This window comes from Pan troglodytes, chromosome 16 (assembly GCF_028858775.2).
Source record: "Pan troglodytes isolate AG18354 chromosome 16, NHGRI_mPanTro3-v2.0_pri, whole genome shotgun sequence".
Taxonomy (NCBI): Eukaryota; Metazoa; Chordata; class Mammalia; order Primates; family Hominidae; genus Pan; species Pan troglodytes.
In genome coordinates, this window is record NC_072414.2 from 90,332,477 (window position 1) to 90,355,437 (window position 22,961).

The 22,961-nt window shown below is 45.9% G+C and overlaps 1 long non-coding RNA gene across 1 annotated transcript in view; it reads right to left on the reverse strand.

Annotated features, from left to right (window-relative positions):
- Positions 1–610: 610 nt before the first annotated feature.
- Positions 611–22,961, reverse strand: part of LOC134808484 (uncharacterized) — a 33,166-nt gene continuing 10,815 nt past the window's right edge. The window contains exon 3 of the long non-coding RNA XR_010151535.1: positions 611–901. This is a non-coding gene — a long non-coding RNA (uncharacterized LOC134808484). The remainder of the gene's footprint in view (positions 902–22,961) is intronic.

A 22,961-nucleotide genomic window follows, 5' to 3' on the forward strand; every position in this document is an offset into this window, starting at 1 on the left:
GTGGTGGCTCACACCTGTAATCCCAGCACTTTGGGAGGCCAAGGCAGTCGGGATCATTTGAGGTCAGGAGTTCAAGACCAGCCTGACCAACATGGTGAAACCCCATCTCTACTAAAAATAAAAAAAAATTAGCCAGGCATGGTGGCACGCCCATAGTCCCAGCTACTCGGGAGGCTGAGGCAGGAGAATTGCTTGGGCCTGGGAGGCAGAGGTTGCAGTGAGCCGAGATCACACCATTGCACTCCAGCCTGGGTGACAGAGCAAGACTATGTCAAAAAAAAAAAAAAAAAAAGGCTGGGCGCGGTGGCTCACGCCTGTAATCCCAGCACTTTAGGAGGTCAAGGCGGGCAGATCACGGGGTCAGGAGATCAAGACCATCCTGGCTAACACAGTGAAACTCCATCTCTACTAAAAGTACAAAAAATTAGCCGAGTGTGGTAGTGGGTACCTGTAGTCCCAGCTACTCAGGAGGCTGAGGCAGGAGAATCGCTTGAACCCGGGAGGCAGAGGTTGTAGTGAGCCGAGATCACACCACTGCAGTCCAGCCTAGGTGACAGAACCAGACTCTGTTTCAAAAAAAAAAAAAAAAAAAAAAAAAACCCAACAACAATATATATGTCAATAAACAGAAATACGAATGCACTACTGGATCCCTAAAACCTGAAAATAAATCAGTTCTGCTTTCATGTCCTTCTAAGTTCAGCCTATGAGCACAACCATCATCTCCTACGGGTTTGATTCCATCCATTGTATATGATGAAGTCAAGATGCCCGTTTTTGAAATCCATTAATAACCACCAACCTGTCTTTGTGTCCTGGGGATTAACAAAACCAGTATCTTATGTTGAGGTTCATCACGGTGCACCGTGCAAAAGCAGACATATGAAGCTTCACGTTTCACCTGAAAAAATAATAAAATAACCGTTTTGTTATTTCATCATAATACGGGCACGGGAATTTACTTAACATTAATTAGCATGGTGTGCATTGAAAGAACACTGTTGCACGGAACACAGGCTTAATTTGACGGAACACAGGCACCACAAAAATGGAAACCTTCCCCATGCTGAGCTAAACACAAGGGGAATTTCAAAAACTTCTTCTCCCATCTCCCACCCAGCACACCTTTTCTTCCCCACGTCCACATGTCCATCTATCCATGTGTCAACTAGACACCTACTCGTCGGCCAATCACCATTCGGCTCTCCCTTCCAAACGCTTCCTACCGCAGCAGCTCTCTGGATCCCAATCTGCCCACCTCGGGCCCAGCTCTTCTCCCAGGGCCCCGGTGGCCACTGTATGGACACAGCCTGGGACGTGCCCGCCTCCCCTTGGGATGCCACTCAGGCTGCCTGCTGCCCTGGCTCAGTCCAGCAAGCAGTTTCAAGAAATGCACACCTTTGGCCAGGCGCAGTGGCTCACGCCTGTAATCCCAGGACTTCGGGAGTCAAGGCAGTTGGATCATTTGAGGTCAGGAGTTCAAGACCAGGTTGGTCAACATAGTGAAACCCCATCTCTACTACAAATACAAAAATTAGCCGGGCGGTTGTGCCAGATGCCTGTAATCCCAGCTACTTGGGAGGCTAAGGCAGGAGAATCGCTTGAGACTGGAAGGTGGAGGTTACGGTGAGCCGAGATCGTGATGCTGCACCTCAAGTCTGGGCAACAGGGTGAGACTCTGTCTCAAAAAAAAAAAAAAAGAAAGAAAGAAAAAGAAATGCACACGTTCTCTGGGCCCTACAGGCCCAGTCTAGGCTCCCTGTCAGCCCTGGGACAGAGAAGCTCAACACTGAGCACTTGTTTGTTATATGAGACAGAAACCAGTGTCTCTAATACTGAGATTGTCCCAGAGACTTCTCTGAAGTGCCCACATCCAAAGCCCTCTTTGTGGTCATCAAATGAAAAAGGTCAATGTGCTCTGGTACCAAGTCTGTTTTGAAAACCAAGAAAGGTATAAAAAAATTACAAAAGAACACATGGGCTGAGCTGGGCAGCCAGGTTGCTTGTTAAAAGTTGATAGCGGCCAGGCGCAGTGGCTCACGCCTGTAATCCCAACACTTTGGGAGGCCGTGGCGGGTGGATCACCTGAGGTCAGCGGTTCAAGACCAGCCTGCCCAACAAGGCAAAATCCCGACTCTACTGAAAATACAAAAAAAAAAAAAAAAAATTAGCCGGGCGTGGTGGCCAGCACCTGTAATCCCAGCTGCTCGGGAGGCTGAGGCAGAGGAATCGCTTGAACCTGGGAGGCAGAGGTTGCAGTGAGCCGAGATAGTGCCACTGAACTCCAGCCTGGGTGACAAGAGCAAAACTTTGTTTCAAATAAGTTGACAGCAGGCCTCCACAGTTTTAGAGAATGATTTCTTAACAAATCTTGCAACCTATAAATGTCTTGGTCTTTGGCGTCACTTTAATGAAGAGTCCCCAAGCTGGCCCTCCCGAAAGGTTGTGTGCAACATGGTTCATCCACAAGCCAGCTGTTACAGGCCATTAAACCCAAAATTTACAAAGCATTGGATCAACACAGAAAGACAGTTGAGTACAATGGCTCATGCCTGTAATCCCAGCACTTTGGGAGACCTCAGTGATCACTTGAGCCCAAGGCTTTGAAAGCAACTTGGGCAACATAGTGAGACCCCATCTTTACAGAAAATAAAATATTAGCTGGGCGTGGTGGCACATGCCTGTAGTACCAGCTACTTGGGAGGCTGAGGTGGGAGGATCGCTTGAGCCTGAGAGGTAGAGGCTGCAGTGGGCTGTGATCACACCACTTTACTCCAGGCTGGGCAACAGAGAGAGACCCTGCCTCAAAAAAAAAAAAAAGGAAAGAAAAAGGAAAAGGAAAAGGTGCTTGTTATAAACCACATTGTATTCGGAGAGTAATCTCACCCATGTTTTTTTTTTTTTTTTTTGAGAGGGAGTCTCGCTCTGTCGCCCAGGCTGGAGTGCAGTGGTGCTATCTTGGCTCACTGCAGACTCCGCCTCCCATCACCCATGTTTTAAGAAATGCAAAAATACAAAAGTCAAAAGCAAACACATCAAAATGCTCACAGCAGTTAACTATGGATGATTTTATTTTCTCCATCCTTTGTAACAGTTCCTAAATATTAAACGACGAGCATGTACTAGAAAAATTGATAAGTATTAATATTATTGTATCTTAAATGTGATAGGACAATTTCAAGACTGGAAAAGAGTTAATTATCAAAAGGAAATATTTTTAGGAGGACCAAAGTGAAATGACATGATGTATGTTCAAACCACTTCCTTATCTTTCTTTTTGTTTCGAAAAACTTCTCTGCATTCAAAAAGAAAAGTTAAACCTTTTCTTCTTTAAGCAATGAGGAGGTCCAATATTATTCCAAATTAGACTATTTCAACATCCCGAGTGGCAGGAGACGGCTCCCATTTCTTTCTTTCTTTCTTTCTTTCTTTTTTTTTTTTTTTTTTTGAGATAGAGTCTCTGTCTGTCGCCCAGGCTGGAGCGCAGTGGCGAGATCTCAGCTCATTGCAATCTCCACCTCCCATGTTCAAGCGATTCCCCTGCCTCAGCCTCCTGAGTAGCTGGGATTACAGGCACATGCCACCACACCCAGCTAATGTTTTGTATTTTTAGTAGAGCCGGGGTTTCACCATGTTGGCCAGGATGGTCTGGATCTCCTGACCTCGTGATCCACCCGCCTCAGCCTCCTAAAGTGCTGGGATTACAGGTGTGAGCCACCGCGCCCAGCCTCCCATTTCTTATTAACTACAAAAATAGTAAAATAGTAGGAAATCAAATGATTGTTTTCATGAAACTTTCTTTTTCTTTTTTTTTTTTTTGAGACAGAGTTTCACTCTTGTTGCCCAGACTGGAGTGCAGTGGTGTGATCTCGGCTCACTGCAGCCTCCGTCTCCTGGGTTCCAGCAATTCTCCTGCCTCAGCCTCCAAAGTAGCTGGCATTACAGGCGCCCACCACCACATCCGGCTAAATTTTTTTTTTTTTAATTTTTAGTAAAGATGGGGTTTCACCATGTTGGCCAGGCTGGTCTCGAACTCCTGGCCTCAGGTGATCCGCCCGCCTCTGCCTCCCAAAATGCTGGGATTACAGGCGTGAGCCGCTGCACCCAGCCAAAACTTCCTTTTTTTAGAAAGGGAAAAAGGAAATAGGTATAAAGTCATTTCGCATTCCTATCACATTAAAACAACTTAATTTTAGTAGCTGTCTTATGCTGTCACTAATAACACTAAAATTCTTCACTCACTGAGTATTCTACATATTGGGGCGGGGTGAAAGTAATGTAATCCATAAATATGTGTGAAATAAATGCAGATGATTGAAACTCCATCCTAAAGTACTTCAGGGCTAACTCTTGTAATTCTCCCCACTTTCGAGATGACCTAGCACCCCCACACTCCATGCAACTCTGCCCCTCACCACGCTGGCTCGCTAAGACAGCCACTAGCCTTGACCGAGCTTTTGTCTTTTTGGCTTAATAGCCACTAGGGGGCGCTAGAAGCGTGTGAGGAAAGCGACCTCCATCTGCAGATCAAAAACGTGGAGGCTTTTGATCACAGATGAGCGCTGGATTCTTCAGGGAATGACTGCGAGCTAGCATCTCCAAAATCTCAAGGAAGCCACACAATAAACTGTACAAGTCATTGTTTTCATTAACTCAGGAACAACTTCAGTGCAGTGAAATAAAACCCTGTCTTTCTCAACCAACTTTGCCCACCAGATAACAATACCTGCTGTGAGTGAAATTGTATCCGTATAAAACAAGAAAACTTTGTCTCTTTCAACAGATCAGCCTCAAATCTGAAAGAAAGGTAGCTGACATACGTATTGACTAAAACTTACATATTCTTTTTACTTACTGCAGGGAGGGAAATAAAGATCTTAAAAGTAACACAATTTTAATATTTCACCCACAATCCTACTGTCCTAACAAATGGTTTTCATTTCTCTCTGTTGCTTTTCAGTCCCTACTCAAAATGCATAGAATTGCATCAGTGCCAAAAATCAAAATTGATATAACTTCATTCCACATCACAAAGTTTTGGAACTGAATCAAACCTCGGAGACTGAAGACCAACCAATCCCCTCATTTACAAATGGGGAAACCGAGGTAGCTGGGCATAGCACACAGTATCTCACTTAATTCTCATAACAACACTATAAGATATGTGCTGTTATTGTCCCCAGTCTAGAGATGACAATACCGAGACCAGAGAGGTTAAGACACTTGCTCAAGGTCACACAGCTAGTAAGTGAGTGGTAAACATTCACACAGGCTTTCTGGCTCACTGCCTGGCAACTCTGGACGGACACTCTGGACTCCAGAATCCCAATGCAGGATTCATTCTGCTTCTGAGGGTGCACTTATTCTAATACTCCAGAATGGTTTTTTTTTTAATCTATTATATTCTTTCAATAACATTCTACTCTGTAAATTAGATTTTACAGAGCTCTTCGCCAAGGAAGATCACGTATACCTTCTCCCCAGTGGGAAGACAGAAAACCTCAGCTGGGGCCCCAGCTCCTTCCCTAAATGAGGCATAGTAAGCCAGAGCTGCTTCCTGATGTGCGTCAGGATCATCTTCCAACACATCTACTGGATACATGCCTGCTGGGGTGGAAGAGGCAAGAAAGGACATTAGTTTTACTCTTTTGTGAAAGGAAAGTCACTTATTCCTTGAGGAGTTTTTTAAAAGTGAACACTTGGGCCAGGCGCAGTGGCTCACGCCTGTAATCCCAGCACATTGGGAGGCGGAGGCAGGAGGGTCACGAGGTCCGGAGATCGAGACCATCCTGGCTAACATGGTGAAACCCCGTCTCTACTAAAAAATATACAAAAAATTAGCCGGGCTTGGTGGCGGGTGCCTGTAGTCCCAGCTACTCAGGAGGCTGAGGCAGGAGAATGGTGTGAACCCGGGAGGCGGAGCTTGCAGTGAGCCGAGATTGCGCCACTGCACTCCAGCCTGGGCAACAGAGCGAGACTTCGTCCCAAAAAAAAAAAAAAAAAAAAAAAAAGTGAACACTTGCTCTAAAAGTTATGTTCACCTATTTTTTTTTCTTTTTTTTTAGAGACAGGGTCTGGCTATGTTGCCCAGGCTGGACTTGAACTCCTGGGCTCAAGTCATCCTCTGAAGTAGCTGGGACTGTAGGCACATTGCACCTTGCCTGGCTCACCTATTTTTTAAAAAAATTAAAACAAACAAACAAACAAAAAGCAGCCCAGCAGAGGGTACCAAAGAAAATAGAAAGCATTCCTGATGGCAGGATTGGCCCCAGCCCCAAGGAGATGAAGCGTGAGCCCTCTTAAGATGGCTATAGAGTCAGCCTAGAGACCATGCAGACATGCTGGTACCCTGAGCATGAGACTAACGGGATAGAACTTGATGACTTGGTCAAAATCCAGCTTGAGTTATTATTTTGCTAGCTTACATTGGCCGTGCAGGTTCATAAGATTATGCCAATTCTTCTGCTTTAATTGGGCTAGTCTTTGTAAGACTCTGTAAGAACACTGCTAGTATGAATTATAAAACTACATGTCCACACACAGACGGGCTATCGTACATATTAATGTGCTGGTTATTCGTCAACTCTTCCTCTGCATCTCTTTCCTCTCACCTTACTTTTGGAGGTAAATTATATCCTTGAATACTCAGATGATGGTTTTGTGTGTGTGACAGGTCTCGTTCTGTCGCCCAGGCTGGAGTACAGTGGTGCGATCTTGGCTCACTGCAACCTCGGCCTCCGGGTTTCAAGCAATTCTTGTCCCGTAGCCTCCCAAGTAGCTGGGACGACAGGCACACACCACCATGCCTGGTTAGTTTTTGTATTTTTAGTAGAGCCAGGGTTTCACCATGTTGGCCAGGCTGCTCTTGAACTCCTGACCTCAAGTGATCCACCTGCCTCAGCCTCCCAAAGTGCTGGGATTACAGGCGTGAGCCACCATACCCAGCCAGCTAAAACAAATAGATAGCATCCAACTTCAGCTGAGAAGCAGCAGTCTGTTTCCCACTCTGCAGAGACCAAAGATTCTGGCTGGCATGTCCCCAAGTGGGGAGGGGCTGTATCCCCAATCTGTGGACCCCACCTCAGCCTCCAATTCACCTCTGAGCATCCCATAGGGGAAGGAGGCTGCCATAGCAACTGCCTCCTCCTCTGCTTCCTCCTCCTCTGCCTCCTCCTCCTCCTCCTGCCCCCCCCCCTTCTCCCCCAAGATAAGCCTGGACGTAAACACCCACTTGGTGCCCCTTGTGGAACAGCAGCTTCCCCTGCTTGTTTCGGAAGCACCATTCCCCCTGCCAATCGCTATTCTGGAATCAAAGACTGCAATAAGTGGCAAAAAGTGTCAAGTCTTCAGTCCACCAAGTTTGCCTAGGAAGAATTTCACTGCTGGGAATAGCTCCTGGAGGGAAAGGCTCCTAACTTTGGAGGATGTCAACAGCTTCAGTGGGCCAGAACTCAGCCTCTGCAGAAGCCTCACCTCCTTGTCCCCCACCTTCCAGGGTGAAAATGTCATGGGCATACAGAGTGGTAAATAAACAGCTGAGTAAACACATTCTTTCAGCCCCCTGGCCTGAATCTACAAGCCTTCCCTACGCCTTACTGGGCCCTCCAGGTGCACAGCTTAGGAGCCAAATGGATCCGTGATGGCACCCCAGTTCCTTCCTCAGGGACCATTCAGATCTGCCATAAACACCAAGCTGAGCCTGCACCCCCTCTCTCCCATCGTCCTGACACCACCTCTCTCCCATCGTCCTGATGTGCATCCCTTAGCTCAGGGCCGCAGCATCTTTTCTTTTTCTTTTTTTTAAGACAGGGTCTCACTCTGTCACCCAGGCTGGAGTGCAGTGGTACGATTTCAGCTCACCGTAGCCTCAACCTCTCAGGCTCAAGGTCCCCTCCCTCCTCAGCCCCCCAGGTAGCTGGGGCCACAGGTGCAAGCCACTATGCTCAGATAATATTTGGTGGTGGTGGTGATTTTTTTTTTTTTTTAGAGATGGGGTTTTGCCATGTTGGCCAGGCTGGTCTCAAACTCTTGGACTCAAGCATTCCACCCACTTCAGCCTCCCAAAGTGCCGGGATTACGAGCTTGAGACACCGGGCCGGGCCCTCAGCATCTTGTAACAACTATCTTCTCCATCCACCCATCCGCCCTCCCTCCATCACCAATTAAAATAACAACAGCAGCTGATGTGTTTTTGGCTCCAGTTGCCAACAAGATGCTGAGCACTCCACAGCCGTGATCTCACTGAATCCTGCTTAACTCATTTACAGAAGAGGAAACTGAGGCCTCTAGAGGATAATGCTTGGCCAGTAAGGGGCAGCACTGGGGCATGAGCCCAGGTCTATCTGATTTCAAAACCTGTGTAAAACATTCAGCTGGTGCTACTGACCGGATCAAAACAGTCCCCTTTACCAAGCTCAAATGCCATTTAAAAGTCCCAGGTCAGGCCAGGTGTAGTGACTCACGCCTGTAATCACAGCACTTTGGGAGGCCGAGGTGCATGGATCACCTGAGGTCCAGAGTTCGAGACCAGCCTGACCAACATGGTGAAACCTCATCTCTACTAAAAATACAAAAAGTAGCTTGGCGTGGTGCCAGGCGCCTGTAGTCCCAGCTACTCAGGAGGCTGAGGCAGGAGAATCGCTTGAGCCCGGGAGGCAGAGGGTGCAGTGAGTTGAGATTGCACCACTGCACTCTAGCCCGGGCGACAAGAGTGAAACTGTCTCAAAAAAAAAATTCCCAGGTCCCTCCTCTGCCGTACCCAGGGTGCCCTATGCCCTCCGCTTCAGAGCTCTCTCTGCCTGTCCATCCTCAAGGCCCACCTCAAATGCAGCCAGCTCTCTCCTGGAGCCCTAAAACACAAGGGCAAGGACTCTGGGGGACACAGTCCTGTGTTCAGCCCAGGATAGGATGAGCACATGTGGGCCACATCCTCTGTCTTGCCGGACTCCCTAACTCACAGCTCAACTCTGTCTCAGAGCAGTCACTCCCCAACTCACAACAACGAGAGGAGCTGGGGCATGCCGAGTACAACACAGCTTCCCTCCCCTCCCCAGCCCACCATGAAGACCCCTTCCCGTGCTTTTCCCATACAAAGCATTCAGTCCATTTGCGTGGTTGTTCAACTAAGCTCTCTGTTGAAACTGCTATTCATTTCAACTCACTGGGCAAGTGGCTTCCCACAAGTCTGAAAAAAGATTCACTGAACGTTCAAAGAAATTAAGAAAAACAAACTGGTGAGAGGGCTGCTTCCACCCTGGGGCCTGCACGCATGCTGCATGCTCCTCCCATGGAAACCAACTTCAATAGCGACCTTTCTCAAAACACACCCAGGAACTCCAGCGTTAAGGGGCAGGGACAGATCTGATCTTGATTTTTACTTTCTGTCGCTGGCCCTGTGTTCTGGGAAAGATGTTTGTCAGATCTGGACCACCCGTCTCCTACAGCAAGGTTGCAAGTTCAACGGAAGAGCACTGATTGACCAGCCCCAAGAAGATGCTGACCTTGGCCCTTTGTGAATTGACCTCCTGCCAGGGGAGTGCTAAGACACTGTGGTCATTTGGATTTGCAGGGAGGGGGGCACCTCACCCAAGGCCGTCAGGTCTGAGGCCTGGGTGCTCAGGGTCCTGCCTGATTCTTGCAGGAAGCCGAGACTTGCTTGGCATCATTTCTGGTCACATGTGATCAGGAGAAATGCAGTGAATGTTTTGCTCCTTCCACACCATGAAATCGTTTCCCCTACAGGTTATGCTGTGGGGGCTGTCACACTCCCTCAAAGAACTCAGTGGACTCTGTCCCAGGGCACCACTGCCCCAGAGCTCTAGTGCCTGGCCACCCAAGAGGCCACAGGGACAGGTCCCTGGGGGAGTGTTCTCAGCACTGAAGCCACCAGGATCAGCAGACACAGCCCAGCTCAATGATCCTGAGAGTGGGGGCAGCATCAGGCCCACCTCCGGAGAGCAGGGTCCCGGAGGCCGCAAAAATTAACCCTCTCAGACCACAGCAAACTGGGGGAGAGCTTAATGCTCATAAAGTAACGTGGCACCCAGAGGCTTGGTTCCCTTTTAAAGATTGAAAGCAGGACGCAGTCCCCTGTTTCCCCAGGAAGAAGAGCCACAGAGCAGGCACCAGGGCCACCTCTCCCGGGCCGTCCCTCAACCCAGCCTGGGTGACTGGTGACAAGGGGTGCCAGACTGAGGCCTGCAGCTCCAACCCACACCAAGGCCGCAGGCTGCCCAGCGTTTTTTGTTCAAATTTGTTCTCTTCCCTGAGGGATACTTCCCTCTCACACGGAGAGTGTTTGGGTTGGCTTTCTGGAAAACTGGGTGGGAGTGAAAAATAGCTGCTTAAGGCATGAGGGGAGGGGGGATGCAACACTCACTAGGAAGAAAGATTCCCCTCCCCACCCCCGGGAGAAAGAAACCCCCCTCATTACCCAAGAGGAAGACTCCTCCATCTCCATCCCAGGAAGAATGAACACACACACACACACACACACACACACACACACACCCCTGCCCTGGGAGCAAGGAAGCGCCAGGAATGAACACACACACACACACACACACACACACACACACACACACACACCCCTGCCCTGGGAGCAAGGAAGCGCCTCTCCCCCGCTCAGAACCCCCTCACTCCCCGAAAACCCGCAAGGCTGAGCTTTGGGAAGTAAACAAGTCCCAGCGCTTTACGCAGGCGCTGGGGGCCCAGCCAGGCCGCCACACTCGCTTCGCTGGTGACGGGAGGCACAGGCTTCCAGATGTGAAATGCTAACAGGCTGTAATGGCTTGAACTGAACAGGAAATATTTTTCCAAAGCCAAAAGAATGTAATCTTTTCAGTACAATGAAAAATGCTTTGATGAAAAAGGCACACAGTTAAAACGATAATTCACTGCAGACTGTAAAGAAACCGAAACCCCCAGCAAACCCCAAATTTAAGAATTGCCTTTAAGCATATGTGGACGTAGTTACCTTAAAAACAAAAATAATGGTACGTCTTAAGGTGTTCTTTAGGGAAAATGCTTAAATCATTCAGAATCTTCGTATCAAAGCTTGGGTTCCCAGGGCTGCAGCAATAGATTGACTCCCTCGGCCACTGCCTGTCCCATCAGCCACGACCACGGCTGGGTCAGCCACTGCTGATCAGTCCAGCAAGGCCTAATGTCCAAGGCCCTTCCTAGCACCTTTTGGTCCTTCCTATGTAAACTGCAAGGTCAACTAATGAAGACCTTCAACGGGATCAATGTTTTGCAATTAATCATTGATTTAGTATCACTAGCAAAATATTCTCTTCAAAGACTACCTTACCACAAAGGTTAGCAAAATCTTTTCAGTTTAACAAATGTAATTTGTATCATATGGGCCCATTATTTTAAGAAACATTACCGAAGATATTTTACATTTTACTAGCCTCACTCTTAGAAACTTGGACTTTGCCGAAAGCCACTACCTGGCAGTAACTATGAGGCAGTATGTCATGGGAAAAGCTGGCTGAAATCACTTGATTTTTTTTAGTAACGTGGGCTGTCATTCTTCAACTACAGTACGAACAATTCTTGCTCTGGATAATGTGAACACATTTTTAAGGACACAAAATTATGAAGTATTCAAGTCTTTTTGTTTCGTTTTCCTGTTTTTTTGAGGCAAGGTCTCGCTCTGTTGTCCAGGCCAGAGTGCGGTGGTGCAATCGCGGCTCATTGCAGCCTCCACCTCCCAGGCTCAAACAATCCTCCTGCCTCATTTTTTTATTTTTTTTGTGGAGACAAGGTCTCACTACAGGCTGGTCTCAAACTCCTGGGCTCAAGCGATCCTCCTACCTTGACCTCCTAAAGTGGTGGCTGGGCTTACAGGTGTGAGCCATTGCAGCTGGCCATCAAGTCATATATATATATATATATATATATATATATATATATATACACACACACACACACATATATATATACACATATATACACACACACATATATATACACATATATATACACACACATATATATACACATATATACACACACATATATACACATACATATACACACATATATACACATATATACACATATATACACATATATACACATATATATACACACATATATATACACACACATATATACACACATATATATATACACATATATATATACTTTTTTTGATATATATACTTTTTTTTTGATATATATATACTTTTTTTTTTTTTGAGACGGAGTTTCACTCTTGTCACCCAGGCTGGAGGGCAGTGGTGCAATCTCGGCTCACTGCAACCTCCGCCTCCCCGGTTCAAGCGATTCTCCTGCCTCAGCCTCCTGAGTAGCTGGGATTCCAGGTGCCCGCCACCATGCCCAGCTGATTTTTTTGTATTTTTAGTAGAGACAGTGTTTCACCATGTTGGGCAGGCTGGTCTGGAACTCCTGACCTCAGCTGATCCACCTACCTCGGCCTCCGAAGGTGCTGGGATTACAGGCATGAGCCACTGCGCCCGGCCTCAAGTCCTATTTTTAAACAATAGTTAGGAATAGATACTGCTTATACAAAACCTTTTTTTATTTTTGTTTTTCTTTATTTTGTCACATAGGTGGCCTGTTTCTTTCTTCACAAATCAATTTTCTTGTAAAAGGAATTTATTATAGAAGAAATCCTTATTAAATAAGAAATCTGCCAGAAGTGGGGGGGGGTTAAATGACTAATTTTGGGCTCAGCAGAGAGCATGAAAACTAGTTTCTAATCAGAAAGAGGACAACATCAGAAAATATAGGAAGCTTGTGGCAAGAGCTCTGCAGGGGTCTGAACCCAGGTGTGCCGCACACCCACGGTAGCGGTGAAGCATCCAAAGGGAGAAGAGTTCCAAATGCCACCTCAGCAGCTCAGAATCCAGAACCAGAAATGTAGCAGGGGTCCTGATTTCTAGGAAGGTATGTGCTTCACAGCACAGTCCAGTCCCCAGAGCTGCGTGTTCTTAAGTTGTATGCCTTAAGAAAACTCAATACTCACAAATGCAAACTTCATTCTGAGCCTCCAAACCTCACCACATGATGTTTTAAAACTCAGAGCTACTTTTAACTTAAAGTATGCTTATGTTTAACTTTTTTTTTAAGGAGGGCTGTTGGATTCAGTAAGGAATGCCCACAGTTGTGCGAGGCAGTGCCTGGCATTTATTTAATATCAAAGAATCTGAGGTTTTGTGCAGTCATCACCACAGCCTCCCTGGTATCATGCTGGCCCTTTCCCAAGCGCATCTTCGGAACGCTAGCTGCACAAGCTATGCTTCAGATATCCTCATGAAAGGGGGTTTCTGAAGTCAGCAAGATTAGAAAAGGGTGGCATGCTGCGCCTATCAGAAATCGAGGACTTTTGGAAATCCTGCAACAACAGAGTTTGCTTAACTCAGCATTTATTTCCCAAACGTACTTAACTAGAGACGCTTTGTCCCAGAACGTTGACAGGTAACAAAACCACCTTGGAGAAGAGTGCTTTGGAATGATGTCACAGTGGGAGGACCCATCACTGTCAGACAGAAGGCAAACAGGGAAGCACCCGGAGTTCAAGGTCAGAGCGTAAGAACTCATGGCCATTTGAAAGAGCCATGGTGACAGCAGCACATCCCTCTACCCAGAGGAGGAGAGAACAGAAGGTAAGGCAAATAAACACTTGGATATTTTTGTTGTTTTTCGAAGAGCATCTGATTGCCAAAATATTCTTAGCAAAGAATTTTTTTTTAAGTGGGAAGACAGAATGTAGAATATGTTAGAATTTCTTGAGCAGATGAGCAAAATTGTCAGGGAACCAGGAGGCACTGCTGGAGGTCTGCAGGTGGTGGTGGTGAAGGTTCTATTACCCAGTAATTGACAGGCAGCCTGTTGATCTGTTATCAGGTATTTAGTATTGGACAACGTGCAACTTGTCATTGCCTTGACTGAGAATAAATCACTTTTCCCAAATCTAAGAAGGTAAAATATGCAGATGCCTTTCTTTGCCACCCACACAAAGGTTTATATAATCCCAATTGCTTTTAATAAGAAGGTCTTGTAATCTGAGCATTGGTACCTCTTACTTTTAGGCAAAGTAAAACTATTTTTTACAAGATAAAACTATTTTTTCCCCTTGAATCAATCAAAAGGAGATGAGGTGGGACTAAAACATACTGTCCCTTTTGCATTCAAAGAGGTGTCACGTCTGGGGACCAATGGGTCTCTACATTTGGGACAGACAGGAAGATATAACGCCTCAAATATCTGCTTCCTTTTGAATGGTAACCAAAGACAGGTCCTGACCTTGACCCCGTGCAGGAAGCTCAGGCTTCCCTCACCACTGACCATGAGCCACCCCATCCCTGTGGTCATGATGATGTTGCCCTATTTGTCTAACCTTTACCAGGAAGGAAGAGGGCTTTGGCACATGCACAGGAAAACACGGAAAGCCCGACTCTTCGTATCCTGAATTTAATTGACCAAGAACTTGTAAAAATACCAAGTCCCAGTGTCAGTAATCCCACAACACCATGCGGCGGCCCCAAAGCTGGTGGGAAAATGCTGTGGTGGAACAACTGTCCAGCACGGATCCGGAGCCCGAAACCACACAGCACACATGAGAAGAAAAATAACCCCTCGTCACCAGAATGCGTTTACCCATTAGTCACAGAATAACATTTCTCAGAACTTACCCCCAAATTGTGTCTATTAATGGGCTTTATAAACTGTCGTCCAAAGATCACATCCTTACATGTTTATCTATTACATTTCAAACAATAAAACCTCTGAAAAGGAAAAAAAATGGTTTTGTATTTGGCATGCCTCGTTCTGTGCAAGTGATGAGGAGACTTGAAAGCACATTGGTCCTCGCCTGCACAGCCTAGTTCTGGGTTAAGCTGGTGCACACCATCTAAGTACTTAGACTCCACATATGCTGCACTCGAAAAACGTATGGTGTTGAACGTGTTTATCTTGAACTTAGACAATGATTTACCAGGGAAAATGCAGTCACTTCCAAATAATTGAAAATGTATTAAGATGACAATATTTTTACAAGGGCACTGAACTCATTTGTGTAAAACTGAAAAGTAAATGAGGAAATACATGCAGAATACTAATATTTGTATCAAGATTGCAATACTGGCGCCAATTCGGTTTTAAATTGAAGAAATAGTAAAGGAATGTAACATTCTGCCTTCTGCAAATAAACAATATTTCCGAAGTACTTACTGGGAGAAAATGTATGGTATTACAGAATATGGTGATAGGCTATATTAAAATGTACTCTTTTACACCTGTAATCTCAGCACTTTGGGAGGCCAAGGCAGGCAGATCACGAGGTCAGGAGATCAAGACCATCCTGGCCAACATGGTGAAACCCCGTCTCTACTAAAAATACAAAAATTAGCCGGGCATGGTGGCAGGCACCTATAGTCCCAGCTACTCGGGAGGCTGAGTTAGGAGAATCACTTGAACCCGGGAGGCGGAGGTTGCAGTGAGCTAAGATCACAGAGTGAGACTCCGTCTCCCAAAAAAAAAAAAAAAGTGATCTTTTAAACCTGACATTTGCATAGAGTTTTCCAGTTTACCAAGGGCTTTCACATTTCCTCTCTTGTTTGAAACTTACATCAACCCTATGAAAGCAATGAAGCACGAAGCCCTAACCCCATTTTTCAGGTGTGGAAACAGAAGTTCAAAAACAAGAAGTTATTAGTAATGAGGCTGGGGCTCCAACCCAGGTCTTGAGATTTCTAGCAGAGCCTTCACTGACTCACCTACTTACTAATTTCTATTGTCCTACCCACACACTGTGCAAACGGCAGCCAGGGCTCAGCATCGCACTGTTGAAAATACCACTGAACTAACTTGCACACCCACTTTCATAGCAGCGTTATTCACCATAGCCCAAAGATAGAAGCAACTCAAGTGTCCATTGATGGGTGAGTGGATAAACAGAATATGGTATACACATACAATGGAATATTATTCAGACTTAAAAAGGAAGGAAATTCTGACGCATGTTACAACATGGATGAACTTTGAGGACATTACACTTAGTGAAATAAGCCAGTTACGAAAGGACACGTGCTGAATGATTCCACTTATATGAGGTACCTAAAATAGGCAAATTCATAGAGACAGCAAATAGAAGTTAACAGGGGTTTCGGGGAAGGAAGAGTGGGGAGCTTTTAATGTTTAATGTTTGCAGAGTTTCTGTTTGGGATGATTAAAAAAATCCTGGAGATAGATGGTGATGAAGCTTGCACAACAATGCGAATTTACTTAATGCCAGTTAAAAATGGCTAAGATGGTAAATTTTATGTTATGTATATTTTAACACAATAAGTAAAATGTTGGCTGGGCACAGTGGCTCATGACTGTAATCCCAGCACTTTGGGAGGCCAAGGCGGGTGGATCACCTGAGGTCAGGAGTTCGAGACCAGCCTGGCCAACATGGTGACATCCCGTCTCTACTAAAAATACAAATAATTAGCTGGGCATGGTAGCGAGTGCCTGTAATCCCAGCTACTTAGGAGGCTGAGGCAGGAGAATCACTTGAACCCAGGAGGCGGAGGTTGCAGTGAGCCGAGATCGTGTCATTGCACTCCAGCCTGGGCAACAAGAGCAAAACTCCATCTCAAAATATAAAATAAAATAAAATAGGCCAGGTGCAGTGGTCATGCCTGTAATCCCAGCACTTTGGGAGGCTGAGGCAGGCGGATCACGAGGTCAGGAGATCGAGACCATCCTGGCTAACATGGTAAAACCCCATCTCTACTGAAAATACAAAAAACTAGCCAGGTGTGGTGGCACGTGCCTGTAGTCCCAGCTACTCGGGAGGGTAAGGCAGGAGAATTGCTTGAACCTGGAAGGTGGAGGTTGCAGTGAGCCAAGATCACACCACCGCACTCTAGCCTGGCAACAGAGTGAGACTCTGTCTCAAAAAAATAAAAGAACTAACTAACTAAATAAAACATCATAAAATGTTAAAAACACTGAATATCTGGCCCCTTCCTTCAAACGTTTTGTTTTATATGGAAAAGTATGACACATTATTATTTTAGATTGTTTTCACGGATGTAAAATACATGTAACATGAAGTTTCTCACTTAAACATTTTTAAGTATACAGTTTTGTGGCATTATGTGCATTCACACTGTTCTGCAATTATCATCACCACCTAGCTCCAGAACCTTCTCATTTTACCAACTAAACTCTGTACTCCCTGTACAGAAGTGACTAACCCTCCCTGGCAACAGCCATCCCACTTTCTAACTCTATCAATATCACTACTCGAGGTACTTCAGATTAAGTGGAATCTTACAATATTTGTCTTTTTGCAACTGGTTAGTTTCATGTACCATAATGTCTTCAAGGTTCATCCATGTTGTAGCACATGTCAGAATTTTCTTCCTTTTTAAAGCTGAATAATGTTTTTTTCAGATTATTAGGTTTACTGAAACCATCCTCTTTTTATTATACGTATAGACCACATTTTGTTTACCCATTCGTCTAGCAATGGACACTTGGGTTGTTCCCACCTCCTGGCTATTGGAAAGAAGGCTGCTGTGAACACAGGTGTACAAATATCTGTTCAAGTCCCTGCTTTCAATTATTTTGGCTATATATCCAGAAGCAGGATTGCTGGATCATACAGTAATTCTATGTTTCCTTCTTTGAGGAACATCTGCACTGTCTTCTGCAGCAGTGACACCATTTTACATTTCCATCATCAATGCACAAGGATTCCAATTTCTCCACATCCTCAGCAACACCTGTCATTTTTCGTGTTTTCGTTTGGTGGTGGTTGTTGTTATTTTGTTTGTTTATTCTGAGATGGAGTCTTGGTCTGTTGCCCAGGCTGAAGTGCCATGGAGCGATCTCCACCTCCTGGGTTCAAGTGATTCTCCTGCCTCAGTCTCCCAAGTAGCTGGGATTACAGGTGCTCACCATGACTCCTGGCTAATTTATTGTATTTTTAGTACAAACACGGTTTCACCATGTTGGCAGGCTGGTTTCAAACTGCTGACCTCAGGTGATCCTCCCACCTCAGCCTCCCGAAGTGCTGGGATTACAGGTGTGAGCCACCATGCCCAGCCAGTTCTCATGCTTTGTGACTTGCATTTCTCTAATGATTAGTTATGTTGAGCATCTTTTCATAAGCCTATTGGCCATGTGTATATCTTGTTTAAAGACATGTCTATTCAAAGCTGGGCATGGTGGCTCACGCTTGTAATCCCAGAACTTTGGGAGGCCGAGGCAGGCAGTTCACTTGAGGTCAGGAGTTCAAGACCAGCCTGGCCAACATGATGAAACATGGCAGGCCGAGGTTGCAGTGAGCTGAGATCGTGCCACTGCACTCCAGCCTGGACAACAGAGCAGGACCTTGAAGGAAGGAAGGAAGGAAGGAAGGAAGGAGAAAGAGAGAGAGAGAGAGGGTGAGGGAGGGAGGGAAAGAAGAAAGAAAGAAAGAAAGAAAAGAAGGAAAGAAGGAAAAGAAACAAGAAAGATGTCTGTTCGAATCCTTTGCCCATGCATTCATTTTTAACATCAACTCTGAAAAACTTCCAAGAGGGAGAAAGATAGATATTCATTCAGTAGGGGATAAGTAAGTGTGTGTGTGTGTGTGTGTGTGTGTGTGTGTGTGTGTGTGTGTTGCTTCCTCTAGAATATACTGCAATAGGAAACCAAATCAGAGAATCAGAGTGCCAAGAGTTCAGGCAAGACACAGTGACAACTTCGTCTAGTGATGGCATTGAAGATGGCATTGAAGAGAGGGATGGGAGACTCGAGCCAGGTTTTGGCAATGGACATGGCAGAACTTGCTGCTAAGCTGTAGATGCATGATGAGGGCCAAGCTGACCTTCTCCTTTAACTCTTCCCCTCAATAAAATTCAACTGGCAGCTTCCAAACTGTGACAGACTTAGACTGTTTCCAATGTTACTTTATAAACCTATTAAGATCCTAGCCTTCCCAAAGGGTTAAACTGATGAACACACCAACAGAAGAATGACATGCACATTACTCTAAAACAACAAATATTGTTAAGGTCTTTTAAACTGAGCAAGTATGAAAAGGAAAATGAAATGCCCACAAGAGGATGGCTTTCATATATTAGATTGAAACCTGGAGAAACTCAAAGAATGATACCACGACTCTCCTCAACATTAGGCCACGCAGATGTTTGGACACGAAGGCAAGGGCACCCACTTCGAGGTCATTCAGACTTGATTTCAAAAATCCCTGAGCATATGATTAAAGAAATTGCCAGGGAAGAACCAGCATAAACTACAGAATCGGACCCATCAAGACCACAGATATTAAAACTATTTCATATAGAAGATAATGATACTAAATAAGTTTCAGGAAATTTAAATAAAGAATTTAAAGGGCCAAGATTTTTCAAATTGCCCAATAAGATTCCAGGGGGAAAGAACTTCTAGAAAGGGATGTCTTTAATAGCCAAGAAACTGGAAAATGTGTCTGAAGAAATTACCCAGAATGCAGCACAGATGAACATACAGGTGGAAAACTTGAAAGGCAGGTTAAAAGAAAGGAAGAATAGAATGATAAAGCCCGGCAACTATCTAATTGAGGTTCCAGATGGAGAAATTAGAATGAGGAAGAGTCAAGATTTGAAAAAATAATGCTTGAAATTTTTCCAGAATTAATGAAAAACATCTACCCTAACATTCTGGAATTCCAACCAATCCCCAAAGCAGGGAAAATAAGAGAAAAGTCCCCACTTAAACACACTGTAGTCAAACTGCAAAACAATAAACACAAAAAGATGACTATAAAAAGAGCCAGAAGGGCTGGGTGTGGTGGTTCATGCCCGTAATCCCAACACTTTGGGAGGCTGAGGTGGGTGGATCACCTGAGGTCAGAAGTTCAAGACCAGCCTGACCAATATGGTAAAACCCCATCTCTACTAAAATAACAAAAATTAGCCAGGCGTGGTGGCATGCGCCTGTAGTCCCAGCTACTCAGCAAGCTGAGGCATGAGAATCACTTGAACCCGGGAGGCAGAGGTTGCAGTGAGCAGAGATCGTGCCACTGCACTCCAGCCTGGGTGACAGAGAGAGACTCTGTTTCAAAAAAAAAAAAGAAAAAGCCAGAAGGAAAAGACAGATCCTTTCAAGAGAATGGCAATTAGGGCCAGGCGCCGTGGCTCACGCCCGTAATCCCAACACTCTGGGAGGCCGAGGCGGGCAGATCACCTGAGGTCGGCAGTTTGAGACCAGCATTGCCAACATGGTGAAACCTCCCCCCCTCTACTAAAACTACAAAAATTAGCTGGACATGGTAGCACAGGCCTGTAGTCCCAGCTACCTGGGAGGCTGAGGTGGGAGAATCACTGGAACCCAGGAGGCAAAGGTTGCAATGAGCCGAGATCTCACCACTGCACTCCAGCCTGGGCGACAGAGCAACACACCGCCTCAAAAAAAAAAAAAAAAAAAATAGAGAATGACAATTAGATCAACAGCTGCCTTCTTAAGAGCAACTGTGGAAGCCAGGAGACAATGGAGTACTATTTTTTAAAGTGCTAGAAGAAAAATAACTTCCATTCTCCATCTAGCAAAAGTAACTTCCAAGTATGAGGCAAAATAAAGCAATATTTAGAAAAATAAGACCTGAGGGAATTTGCTACCAGAAGATCCCCCTAACATCATTTCTACAGGATGCACATCAGGGAATAGAAAAACAGGCCAGGTGCGGTGGCTCATGCCTGTAATCCCAGCACTTTGAGAGGCCAAGGCGGGCAGATCATGAGGTCAGGAGATCGAGACCATCCTGGCTAACACGGTGAAACCCCATCTCTACTAAAAAATACAAAAAATTAGCCGGGCGTGGTGGGCGCCTGTAGTCCCAGCTACTCAGGAGGCTGAGGCAGGAGAATGGCATGAACCCGGGAGGCGGAGCTTGCAGTGAGCCTAGATCATGCCACTGCAATCCAGCCTGGGCGACAGAGCGAGACTGCATCTCAAAAAGAAAAACGATTCCCGAAGAAGAGGTGATGGTTGCCATGCATGCATGAGGGCAGACCCCACTGCCACCACCCCAATGAAGCACTTTGGCAGGCACCCCCCACTGGAGTGTTGTGGCCAGTGGACGATGTGACACATTGGCCCCTGCAGCACAGCAGGTGCTTAACCTTGAGAGGCCAGAGAACAAAGCCATAGGCCTGGTCCCCAAGCCCCCCAGGGTTAGAGCACACAGCCCAGGAAGGCTGAGCTGTGCCTTTGGCCCCTGAAATCTTCCAGAAACCAAGCCAGTTGACTGAACCCACCTTATACCACAGTCAAACCCTTAAGAGCATCAAAGAAGATAAAAGCAAAAAACCCATTGAAAGGACAGCAACTTCAAAGATTAAAGGAAAATCAACCGACACAGAAGAGAGAGAACCAGCAAAAGAACTCTGTCAACTCAAAAAGCCAGTGTCTTCTCACCCCAAATGATCACACTAGTTCACTCTAAACGGTTCTTAACCAGACTGAAATGACTGAAATGACAGTCAAGAGGAATGAATCTGGACAGGAATGAAGACCATCAAGATTCAGCAGAAAGTTGAAACCCAATTCAACGAATCTAAGGAACCCAATAAAACAATACAAGAGCCAAAAGATGAAATAGCCATTTTAAGAAATAACCAGGCAGGGCATGGTGGCTCAGGCCTGTAATCCCAGCACTTTGGGAGGCTGAAGCTGGTGGATCGCTTGAGCTCAGGAGTTCGAGACCAGCCTGGGCAACATGGTGAAACCCCATCCCATCTCTACAAAAAATACAAAAATTATCTGGGCCTGGTGGTGTGCACCTGTAGTCCCAGCTACTTGGGAGGCTGAAGTAGGAGGACCTCTTGAGCTGGGGAGGCAGAGGTTGCAGTGAGCCGAGATCATGCCACTGCAGTCCAGCCTAGGCAGCAGAGCCAGAACTTTTCTCAAAAAAAGAAAGAAGTAAAGAAGGAAGGCAAGGTAAGGGAAAGGGAAGGGAAAGGCAAGGGGAAGGGAAAGGGAAGGGAAGGGAAGGGAAGGGAAGGGAAGGGAAGGGAAGGGATAGGGAAGGGAGAAAAGAAAGAAAAGAAAGATCAGGTTGCTCCCATGAAAGGACAAGAGAACGTGGTCCCTTTGGTGCTGGCCACGGTGGAAGACCAGGCCCCAGCCTCACTTCAGAGGCAGGGACAGCAAGGAGCATGGGACAGGGGGATCCAGTCTATGTTGCATCAAAGTTTTGTTTTGTGTTTTGTTTTTCATTTTCAGATGAATAATTCAGTGGCTATGCCAAGGTTGAAATATTTTCTGTTTTCAGTAAGATGTGAGAAAAGGAAATGAATTTTAATGAAATGTTTTGGTTTACTTTATCTGAGGCTTCCAGTGTAATGGGATTCCCACGCCCTAAACAGATGTCAGCTGTTTCATCCTCTTGCCTGAAAAAGGCAACAGAGAGCTGGGGGGCTCCCCTGCTCAGCCCTCTTGCACTCGCCTCCCCCATTTCCCAGATGGGCAGGACTACCTGTGAGCGCAGCACTGGGAGAACTTTGAATGTCCCAGCCATTCAGAAAACTAAAAGTGCAAGTGATGATTATGATGTCTTCACAGATGCAGATCAACAGGTCTCCATAGGTGAGAGCAAAGCACCTGTTCCAGGTTCCTGGGGCCTGTGCATCCCTGCCCCGCCAGGAGGCTCAGACTTTGGCAGATGGCCCACGATCTCTGAGCCAACGACTCCCAGGAAGAACTTGAGTGTCATAAAATTCTGAAAACAAGATTTAAGGAGAGGTGGAGAAATGTGGCAAGATCTCTAAGGAGAAGGCAGAGCTGTCAGGTGGAGGTGATGTCACAGACGTCTGAAAATCTGCCAGAGCATGAGCTAACTTATAGCTGCGGGCTCAGGACATGTTTCTGAGCAGAAGTTTCTGAACTAAGTTGGCAACTAACAGACCACATAAATTCCCTTAAATGGGATTACTGATGGGATTCCTTCTGAT